The sequence below is a fragment of the Lotus japonicus genome, chromosome 2, assembly GCF_012489685.1.
Source record: "Lotus japonicus ecotype B-129 chromosome 2, LjGifu_v1.2".
NCBI classification, from domain to species: Eukaryota; Viridiplantae; Streptophyta; class Magnoliopsida; order Fabales; family Fabaceae; genus Lotus; species Lotus japonicus.
This window is the reverse complement of record NC_080042.1, coordinates 64,469,981-64,480,722: the sequence shown is the minus strand read 5'-3', so window position 1 is coordinate 64,480,722 and position 10,742 is coordinate 64,469,981. Positions and strand designations below refer to the sequence as shown.

The 10,742-nt window shown below is 37.9% G+C and overlaps 1 pseudogene; it reads left to right on the top strand.

The window, feature by feature from the left end:
• The first annotated feature begins 2,817 nt into the window (after positions 1–2,817).
• Positions 2,818–4,562, top strand: LOC130736836 (triphosphate tunnel metalloenzyme 3-like; annotated as a pseudogene).
• Positions 4,563–10,742: the final 6,180 nt, after the last annotated feature.

Genomic DNA, 10,742 nt, shown 5'->3' with positions numbered 1-10,742 from the left:
CCTAGTTGTATGTGAGGCGCGGCTCTTGTCTTGGTCGCTCTGCTCTGTTTTATGGTCCGGGGCCGATTTTAGTGTTTAAGGTTTTATGTGGGGTTTGGGATTGATTTTAAAGTTTAGGTCTGATTTTAGGGTTTAGGGGTTGATATTTTGGCCTGGGGTTGAATTTAGTGTTTACACCCAAACATCTTGCGAACTGAACCGAACCGCCTGGTTCACAAAAAACCATGATTTAAGCGAGTTTGCTCAGTTAGGCTTTTTATGGACAACCCTAAGGGTTGGAGTCAAGGGAGAAGAACAAGTCTTAAAAAATCTTATATATTTAACTTCATATTTCTAGGTTTAATCGTTGTCTGAATATGAATGAGTACTTTGCTGACTATTTTAATTGTATACTTGTTTTTTATACTGTTGTAATTTATTATTGACCAATATATATATTTTGACTTTTGTAATGACTTTGCGATAATGCAATGTTGAATGCAAATATGCTTTGTAAGTAGAATTATATCTACTTCTAGTTCTTTTACTTCTTTTACTAAGTGTGAAACTCTTTTAGAGTACTTCAACTTTTATGCCATCTCTAGCCTGAAGGGTTAGATAGCAAATCTAGAATCAGAGAATGAAGTTTCTTGTCGTTTGGTGTCTAGAAGAGTTACTGTAGATAATATGACTTCTCAAATCAAGGTGGACTACCCTAAGCTTTCCATGATGTTATTTTAATATGTGACAATTATCTTTATGATGATGAAGAACTATGATAATAGAAATCATAAAGAGGAAGTGTGGCAATAGAAAGATCCTTCCAACTTACTCACATTTGTTCTGCAAGAATTTTAAGGGTGGGTAGTTTTTTTAGATAAGACAAATTATATTAAAAAAGTATAAGGGATACTTCAACCCAGAGATAAATATAAGAAGATAAGAGAGAAAAATAAGGGGCTAAACCTACTAAGATTAAACATGGTAAGTTAATTTAGGAAAATATATAAAGTTAATTTGGGCAAGAATCTAGATCACATGTCTCTTTTCTTAGAAAACAAAGATATCTCATAGTTAGGCAGTAGGTATGTTCTCATCTCATGGCACAACTATGTGAGGCAGAAATTGCACACTAAAATTAAATGGTATAGCCATAGATATAAAAAAATGTTTCCTATACTTTATGCTAAAGTTTTCTATGGTCTGATGTTCCCGCGTCTCGTACTCATGATAACACTATGAGAAAATATAATCTATTGTGTGAAAAATGCAACAATTATCACTTAATAATTGTATCATATTATTAAATACATAACACTTATTTAGTGTTGTAAAATACATGTCTAAAATGAGTTCTTTATGACAACAATCATGAACTGATTCTTAAAACATTTTTTGACAATACTTTTTACGTGTTTTTTAAACTTCTACTACCAAAAGCAAAAGATATTGCAGTGTCTATCTCTTCTCTTCCAAACAGGAAATTTATGCGTCATAGCATAGAAGATACGTTATTTGAGAAAATCATACCAGCAGTTTCTTGTATTGTTTATAAATCACTTCTTAATTCATTGGAGATCCTTTGAATCAGAGAAGACATATATTTGATAAAATTATCGACGCTATCAAATCATGTATAGAGAGGTAGTATCATTTACCTATTCTAATCATCATATTTTTAATTCAATGACAAAAGAATCGTAAACAGGCAATTTTGTGTAAATTTTTTTGTGAGCTAACACCCCTATTACTCTTCTGTGCATGTGCGGGCCTTTTAAAGTTTGTTGTATGAAGTTTTAATTTATTTATCTTGATGTCATCTACAACCATTTATTTGAAAGAAGGAATGTATCTCGAGCTCATTCTTAACTATTGATCATTTAAGCATACTTACACCCTGTTGGAGAGTACAAATATGATTAATTAGAACAAGAGACATGTAGGCTTCTCTATCTTATCATGAGCACAAGGATTTTATTGCCTATCTGAGTTGATTTATATAATTTTTACAAACAAGAAAATGTGTTATTTGGGGTTTCCGATTAGTTATAGAATTCGTGCTATTTTTTTTAATCTTATAGTACTTCGAAATTGCAGATGACCTATATTGATCCATGTACAATTATAGAGAGGGTAACTGAAGAATTAGATCATAAAATATATTATGTTGGCTTTATAGTCTTAGTTGAGATTAAAAGGCAATAATATAAAGAATAGATGGTTCCAAACTATTTTATCTAGGTTTTTTATTTAGGCTTAAAGGGTCAAATGACCCCTGAAATTCCAAAGGGAATCAGTTCCAGGACCTAAATTTTTTTTACATTAAATTGGGTCCCTATAATTTTTTTTTTTAATTCAATTAAGGTCAAATGTTGTCAGCCTTCAATTTTGTCATGGTCAGCAATTTCACGTGACATTTTTAATTAGAAAAATTAGAAAAATTTATTTTTTAATTCCAACTCATTTATTTATGCAGGAAAAAAACTTAAAAAACCTAATTTCTCCGTTTCAAAAAAAAACCTAATTTCTCTCTCTCTGGAACTGGAATCTCCCAAACACAAGCACCATCACACGGTTCCCAACCCTAACCATAGCTGCTTCCATAGCCGAAACACTGCAGAGCTTAAGGGTGCAGTTTTGCTGTCTTCGGCAAGCACGAAACAGAGCCACCACCGGTCACACTACCACCGCAGTCTCCTCTGTTCCGACGAGCTTCATCCACTAGCCCCATGGACGAAGGAGCAGAGAAGAACGACGAGAGAAACTGAGGATAACAGAGGAAAAACAGAGCACGAAAAATTTCATCAGTTCGATCGCACCGAGGATCCCTCTTCCAAAGCGCATCGCATTGGCCTCTCCTCTCCATAAACCCTTCTCCCTCCGCTCCCTTTCTCTCCCCCTTCTGAAATGGAGGTCGAGGTCAAGCTCCGCCTCCCAAACGCCGAAACTCACCGCCAAGTCACCACCCTCACAAACTCTTCTTCGACGGCGCCGCCTCCGAGTTCTCCTAAAAGCGCGCCGTTCTCAGGCTCCGATTATAGGATTTTGGGGAGGGTGAAGGAGGAGTTTGGGGTTGTAGGTGAAAATGGGTGATAAACATATAATTCATGCACTTTATGTGTGTCATTCTAAGCTTCATTATATACATTTTTGTGCTTAATTGTTACCACTTAGCCATGTTCTGCCCATTAGTGCTTAATTGGATTATTTATAGAAAAGTGCTTAATTCTACACTTTTAGTTTCTATGACTGTTTTTCTAGAACAAGTTGATTCTGGATCTACAAAAATTCAAATAGGGCGCATAATATGTCGTTGGAAAGCTAACGCGAAGCCCTACAACTTTCATGTTTCGAACGATTCGAGAATCAGCTTCTAACATGGTCATAATTGCCTTGAAAAGTTGTTGTCGCTAATCCTGCGAGTCTGGAACAGTCTGCACTAAAATGATCATATCTTGCGCTACAGAACTTCGAATCAGGATCCAATTGAAGGCCCGCGAAGCTGACTAAAAGATCTACAACTCGTATGTTTACCTTGATTGAAGATTCAGACTTCTTGTGGGACCCGCGAATGCCTGAGTGTTCAATAGCTTACTCCTTTATGTGGGCTCTTTTTATGAAGATTTAGAAAAGATTTAGATAACAAGGGATCGTTACTTGATGAACAAGTTTATTTATTAGTATAAATAAGTGAGGGTTAGGCTTTTGTTAGACCACCTAACCACCTCACCACACCACCTCATCTCACCATAACCTCCTCCTCCTCCTTTATCTCCCTCTTTTCCATTATGAGTTGCTAGACTCCCTAGTTAGTCTTAGGATTTTTAATATTCTTGTGTTTTGCAAACTTGAGGTTATGTTCTTAATGCAAATTCCTTCTTTTTTCTTCATCTCTATTTCTGATCTAGGGTTTGCTTAATTCCTTAGTTTTAGAAATAAGAGTTGATGCATGTGCGCTTAGTTCATGTTAGTTTGTAATTGTTTCTTAATCGCTTAGTTTAGGAAACTGTGAATTAATTTCCGCTTAGTTAATTAGTTCTCACGAATTAGGGAATTCATAAGGAAGAATTAATCTTTTGTAACCAATGAAGGTTTGTTGCACTTGAATGTTATAATCCGATGACTAACGCTTTCTCTCTTCTGTCTGATCTATTTAATTATTGCTTTGTTATCTTCTATCAAATCAATCAAAAAACCCATTTTTATTTGCTTTTGTTTTACTCTAATATCAATTAATAATTCATCAAGTCCTTGTGAGAACGATCCTGGTGTTCAACACCTTGTACTACATTTAAAGCAAAAAAACTTTGATACGCACCCGCGACAGTGCGTTCGTCAATGGGTTCGTGGGTTTGGGTGGTTTTCCGAATGTGAGGAACGTGTATGAATGGAAGGATTAGAAGTTGGAAGTGGATGAAACAATGTTTGATTTTGGGACGTTGTATAAGATCGAGTGTGAAAGTTCTTATCTTGAAGAAGCTAAACGTCTCCTTGAGGATCTCTTGAAGGAGAATGGAATTGATTATTCATACTCTATGGCCTCCAAGTTTGCAATTTTTCGATCTGGGAAATTGCCACAGTGATCGAAAGATTCCTGCGAAGCGTCTCTGTGTTCTTTGTTCTTCAGGAATGTTTTTATTAAGATTAGGGATTAGTAATTATTAGATTAGGTTTTTATTTAGGTTAGGAATTATTAGTGATTATTAGATTATTTTTTTATTTAAATTACAGATTTTATTAAGTTTTTTTTATTTTTTTATGCTTTAATATATGAGTTGGAATTAAAAAATAGAGTTTTAGATTTTTTCAATTTAAAAAAAAAAATGTCATGTGGAATTGCTGAGTAGGACAAGATTGAAGGCTGACAACATTTGGCCTTAATTGAATTAAAAAAAATTATAGGGACCTAATTTGATGTAAATATTTTTTAAGGCCTAGAACTGATTCCCTTTGTAATTTCAGGGGTCATTTGACCCTTTAAGCCTTTTAGTTAAGTAATTTTTACTCTCTCCTTCAAGCTTGCACGACGTGTGAGTCTTGGTCTATTTTAAGTAAATAAATATACTTTAATTATGATATATTTTACATTATTAAGGTAAAATATTGAGAAGAATGTGTCATGTATATATTGGAAGCAACCCTATAAGCTCACTAGATAATCATAGTGGTTTTGGTTGGAGTTTCTTTTCTCATCCAATTATTGGTGATCAAGAAAATCAGCACGTGAATCGAGAAAGTATTGATATTTTTAAAATTTAGAGGACCAAAATCACGTAGCCATTAATTTTTTTTTTAAAAAAAAGTAGAAATATATTCAATATAAGGTGAGGAAATTGATAAGATACACAATCCTTCTCGAAGTAATAAAAAAATTGGCAAAGTCAAAGAGTAACCAAACCCAAAGCCTAAGATTACTAACCCAAAGAACAACAAGAAAAACCCCAGCACAAGAGCCCCCACAGGAGAGAAACCCAACAAAGAACAACCCAAGACAGCAAGAAAGGAAAAACTAGAAAAAACAAATAGGAAAAAGACTAGAGCAACAACTCAACCCTTAGAAAAACCAAACAAAAACCCAGGAAAGACCAACCTACACCAAGAGCTCTGCTAGAGATCACCATTGAGACTCAGATGGGTAGCAACAAGATGGTCTGCCAAGCTTTAGTTGGCTTCTTCTTTAGAACAATTGGGGACAACTTCTACTTGTTTGACAATTAAGAAATTTGTGCTAGCTCTCGTCAAAGAACAAATAGAACCTCGAGCTTCAAAGAGAATCGAAGTAGAACCCCTTTCTAGTGACACCTCAACCATCGGAATCTCGACGACCTCATCAATCACAGCTCCAAGAACCTTTTGCTTACCTGAAGAACAAACTTTCCATGGTCTTCCTCTCCTCCCTTGCTTCGTCATTGCAGGCGCCTCGGCAACCTCTAAACCTTCGCATAGAACCTCGAGCTTCAAAGAGAATTAGAGAAGAGCCCCTTTCTAGTGACACCTCAACCATCTGAATCTCGACGACCTCATCAATCAGAGCTCCAAGAACCTTTTGCTTACCCGAAGAACAAAATTTCCTTGGTCGGCCTCTCCTCCCTTGCTCCGTCATCGCAGACGCCTCAGCAACCTCTAAACCTTCGCCTACAAAGCCACATACCGAAGTAAACGGATGGAAAGAAGCCCCTGAACGACCTCTAACGATGAGACTAAGGCTCCCAATCCCAGCTCGGGGAGAAGAACCACTATGGGATGACACCCCTCTCTCCCAAAACCATACGTTGCGCTGCCAATACCTCACGAGGGTCTCTGGGAAAAGGATCTTAGGAGGGCAACCGGAGCAAGGAGAGACCCTAGTAAGACATGTAGCCAACATCTCTTCATCAACTATAGGATCCACACCCCGATGATCCTTCCTCACCTTATCTGATAGCCTCGGCCAGGACGACGAATTGCCCTCAACAACACTCTGCCTAGAGCTCCAAGTTCTCAGAAATATCGCCAATGCTACTAACAGAAATGAGCCCCCCACAAGCGCTCCATTGAAGATGTTGATCGCGTGTTATGCTTTAAAGAAAAGAGTTAAAGTTTTAATTGATGATTTATCAACCTTTACCATTGGTCATGATAATCTTGTTAAACTATGTGGTAACAGTCGCGATATGTATGATAAGATTGGGTTAGGTTTGGATAGTGAATCAACATCGTCTAGTGAAACCATGTCTGACATATCATTTGCATCGTCTGATTCTAGTCAAACTAAGTTTTTTGTGACTTGTATAATTGAGCGGGAAGGAAAGAAAACTTCTTATGAGAAGAAGGTTCCTCCTAAGTATGCAACTAACCTTTCAAGACCGAAGAAAACATGGGTACCTAAAAAGTCAATCATCTGTATTGCAGACCTACTTAATAGAACGAAGGAAACGCCAACAATGGTACTTGGACAGTGGATGCTCGCGAGTCGCGACACATGACGAGAGAGAAGTCTATGTTCCCAAAGATCCAAACTAGAAAAGATGGTGGATCAGTTACCTTTGGAGGGAACCAAAAAGGACTTATTGTTGGAGAAGGTAAAGTTGGTAAGGAACCGCTTCCTGTGATTAATAATGTCTTGCTAGTTAAACGGCTAAAACACAATCTACTTAGCATAAGTCAATTATGTGATAGTGGGTTCACTGTTTCCTTTAATAAAGTGAAGTGTAGTGTCACTGATACTGATGAAAAAATCATCTTTGAAGCTCAGAGACAAGGGAATCACTATAAGACGAACTTGGAAAATCTGGCAAATCAAAATGTAACTTGTCTAGTATCGCCAGTGGGTCGGAACTTACCCGACAAGGAATTTCGCTACCTTAGGACCGTTATAGTTACGGCCGCCGTTCACCGGGGCTTCGGTCGCATTTCGCTCAAAGGGTTGAAGGGAGATAGTGCATCAAGCTGTTCGCAAGGGCCAGAGGACAGTACTTGGCTTTGGCACAGGAAGCTAGGGCATGCTTCCTTAAGGACCATTACTAAAATCATAAGTAATGACTTAGTGCGTGGTCTGCCAAAACTATCTATCAAGTCTGACGTTACATGTTCTGCTTGTGTTCAAAGCAAACAACATCGTACCTCCTGTCGTGCTAAAAACTTTGTCAGCACTAGCAAACCTCTGGACCTTTTACATATGGATTTGTTTGGACCTACTAGAGTAGCTAGTATCTCTAGAAGAAGATATTGTTTTATCATAACCGATGACTACATGAGATTTTGTTGGCTTCACTTCCTAAGAAACAATGATGAAACCTTTCAAGCATTCAAAGTGTTCAGCAAGAGAGTTCAGAATGAGAAACGCTACTACATCACAGCCATCTGCAGTGACAGAGGAGTAGAATTTGTCAACGAAGAATTCGAAAAATTCTGTGAACAAGAAGGTATCACTCATCAGTTATCAGCTCCAAGAAGCCCTCAGCAAAACGGTGTTGTTGAACGGAAGAATAGGTCACTTCAGGAAATGGTAAGGACAATGCTCAGTGAAACATCTTTTCCAAAGTACTTTTGGGCTGAAGCCATTGAAACTGCATGCTACATTCAGAACAGAATATCCATGCGACCCATGCTAAAGAAGCCTTTATATGAACTATGGCGAGGAAGACGTCCAACCGTATCATACTTCCATCCCTTTGGTTGTAAATGTTTCATTCTCAACACAAAGGACAACGTTGGTAAGTTTGACAAAAAATCTGATCTAGGAATTCTCCTTGGGCACTCCTCTCATTCCAAAGCATATAGAATTTTCAACTCTAGGACAAAAGTAGTTGAGGAATCAATCAACGTCAAGTTTGATGATCATTCAATTGAATCTACTAATCGTTTAGAAAGAGACTTTCTAAATCTTGTCTTATCTGATCGAGAAGAAGAAGAGATTTCAAAGGAGGTTCAACCATCAGAAACTACACATGGAGAACCGTCCACTCTACCTCAAACGTCTACTCCTGAACAGTCTGATCAAGTAATGACCTCAAGTGGAATTTCCCTTCCTAAGGAGTGGAAATACAAGTCAGATCATCCACCGGAGCAGATCAGTGGAAGTGTATCAGAAAAAGTCAGAACCAGATGAGCGTTCAGAGAAGAATCCAACAGCAAATTCATTTCAGAAATTGAACCAAAGACGGTGCACGAAGCTCAACAAGATGAAGGATGGATTCTAGCCATGCAAGAAGAACAAAATCAGTTTGAAAGAAGTGAAGTCTAGACGCTTGTACCAAAATCCAAAGGAAATTCAATTATTGGTACCAAATGGGTTTTCAGAAACAAGATGGATGAAAATGGAAAAGTTACTAGAAACAAGGCAAGGCTGGTAGCTCAAGGGTACAATCAAGAAGAAGGAATTGACCACACAGAAACGTTTGTTCCTGTAGCAAGAATTGAAGCCATTCGTATCCTTCTAGCTTTTGCATGTCAACACTCCATCAAACTATATCAAATGGATGTCAAAAGTGCATTTCTGAATGGAGTAATTGAAGAAGAAGTGTATGTGAAGCAACTCCCAGGATTTGAAGAACCGTCTGCTTCAGATCATGTGTTTCAACTCAGAAAATCTCTATACGGTTTAAAACAAGCCCCAAGAGCACGGTATGATCGTTTAAGCAGCTTTCTTATGAAGAGCAGTTTCTCAAGAGGAAAGATCGACAACACACTTTTTAGGAAACAACTGAAAGATGATTACATCCTTGTACAATTGTACGTTGATGACATCATATTTGGAGCAACAAGTGACAAACTGTGCAAAGAATTTTCTACTCTCATGCAAAGTGAATTCGAGATGAGTATGATGGGAGAATTGAAAATTCTTTCTGGGTCTACAAATCAAGCAAGAGAAAGACAAGATCTACATTCGTCAGATCTAGTACATCAAGGACATGCTCAAGAAATACAATATGCACAAATCAAATGAAATGAGCACACCCATGTATCCAAACACCGTTCTGGACAAGAATGATGAAGGTTCACCAGTTGATCAAACATCGTACAGAGAAATGATAGGATCACTTCTGTATCTAACGTCCAGTAGACCAGACATCATGTTCAGTGTTTGCTTATGTGCAAGATTCCAAGTAAATCCTCAACAATCACACCTTAGTGTCGTTAAACGAATATTTAGATATTTAATAGGTACTGCTAATATTGGTCTCTTGTATGAGAAAGGTAGTGATTTCAGGCTAAAAGGATTTTACGACGCTGACTATGCTGGAGATAGAGTTGAACGAAAAAGCACCAGTGGAGACAAAGCAAATGTGGAAGTACCACATCGTTTGTTGCGTTGAAACACAACTGTTGTCGACATTGACAACCATGGTGGAAGCACCCATTGCGGTCGCCAGGGAGGGAGTGAGTAGCGTCGTCGGTAACCCCAGAGAAACCGACACATGAGCATTCGACCATTATTTTCAACTACAAACATCAATTGGAATATGTCGAAGAACATAACTATTGGTCTATGTGTTCGTGTTGAAAATTTTATCATTATGCCACCGCCAAGCCCACCATATGACTGCAATTGGGAGAAGATTATTCCGGCAATAAATAATACTCTGAAACCATGACGGGAAAGGGACCTATATGCTCAAACGAGGTAGACTCGAACCAAAATTCCCTCAAAGCTGTCGAGAGGGCAAGCAATAGTGGAAGACATGGTCACAATCCTTGACATCTGCAGAACAACGGGAACACGATGCATTCACACTCAAATGACTATGATGCCTCTTCAAAATTGTAGGGAGGGCCTCCTTGGCTATAAGCCACAAAATGAATCTGATCTTCTCAGGTACAAGACATCTCTAGATGGATTGCCAGCACCCATGTGAAGGTTGTTGCATCACTGCAATGAAATCTTACGAAGAGCTAGTGGAGTACACCCCATCAGGGCTAGCTTTCCATCTAATCTCGTCAGTATTCTCGGAAATAGAAGGAACAGGAACATAGGTGATCTTCTCTTGTATCTGTTGGGGAAGAATAATAGCCAATTTTGAAAGATTCCAGTCACCATTACCCCTTACATCAACAACAATCACTACGCCAGAATTAGGATACTAAAGCGCCTGTTTAAAAGCGTTTGTGAGGTGAAACGCTTTAAAATACTACACGGAACTGCTTTAAAGCGCTTTTACAGGTAAACGCTTTAAATATTCAACTTATCTATAGCGCTTCGGAAAAGAAAACGCTTTAAAATAAATTAAAAAAATACACTGCATTCTTTAAAGCGTTTTTCAGCTTAAAGCGTTGTCCGCACC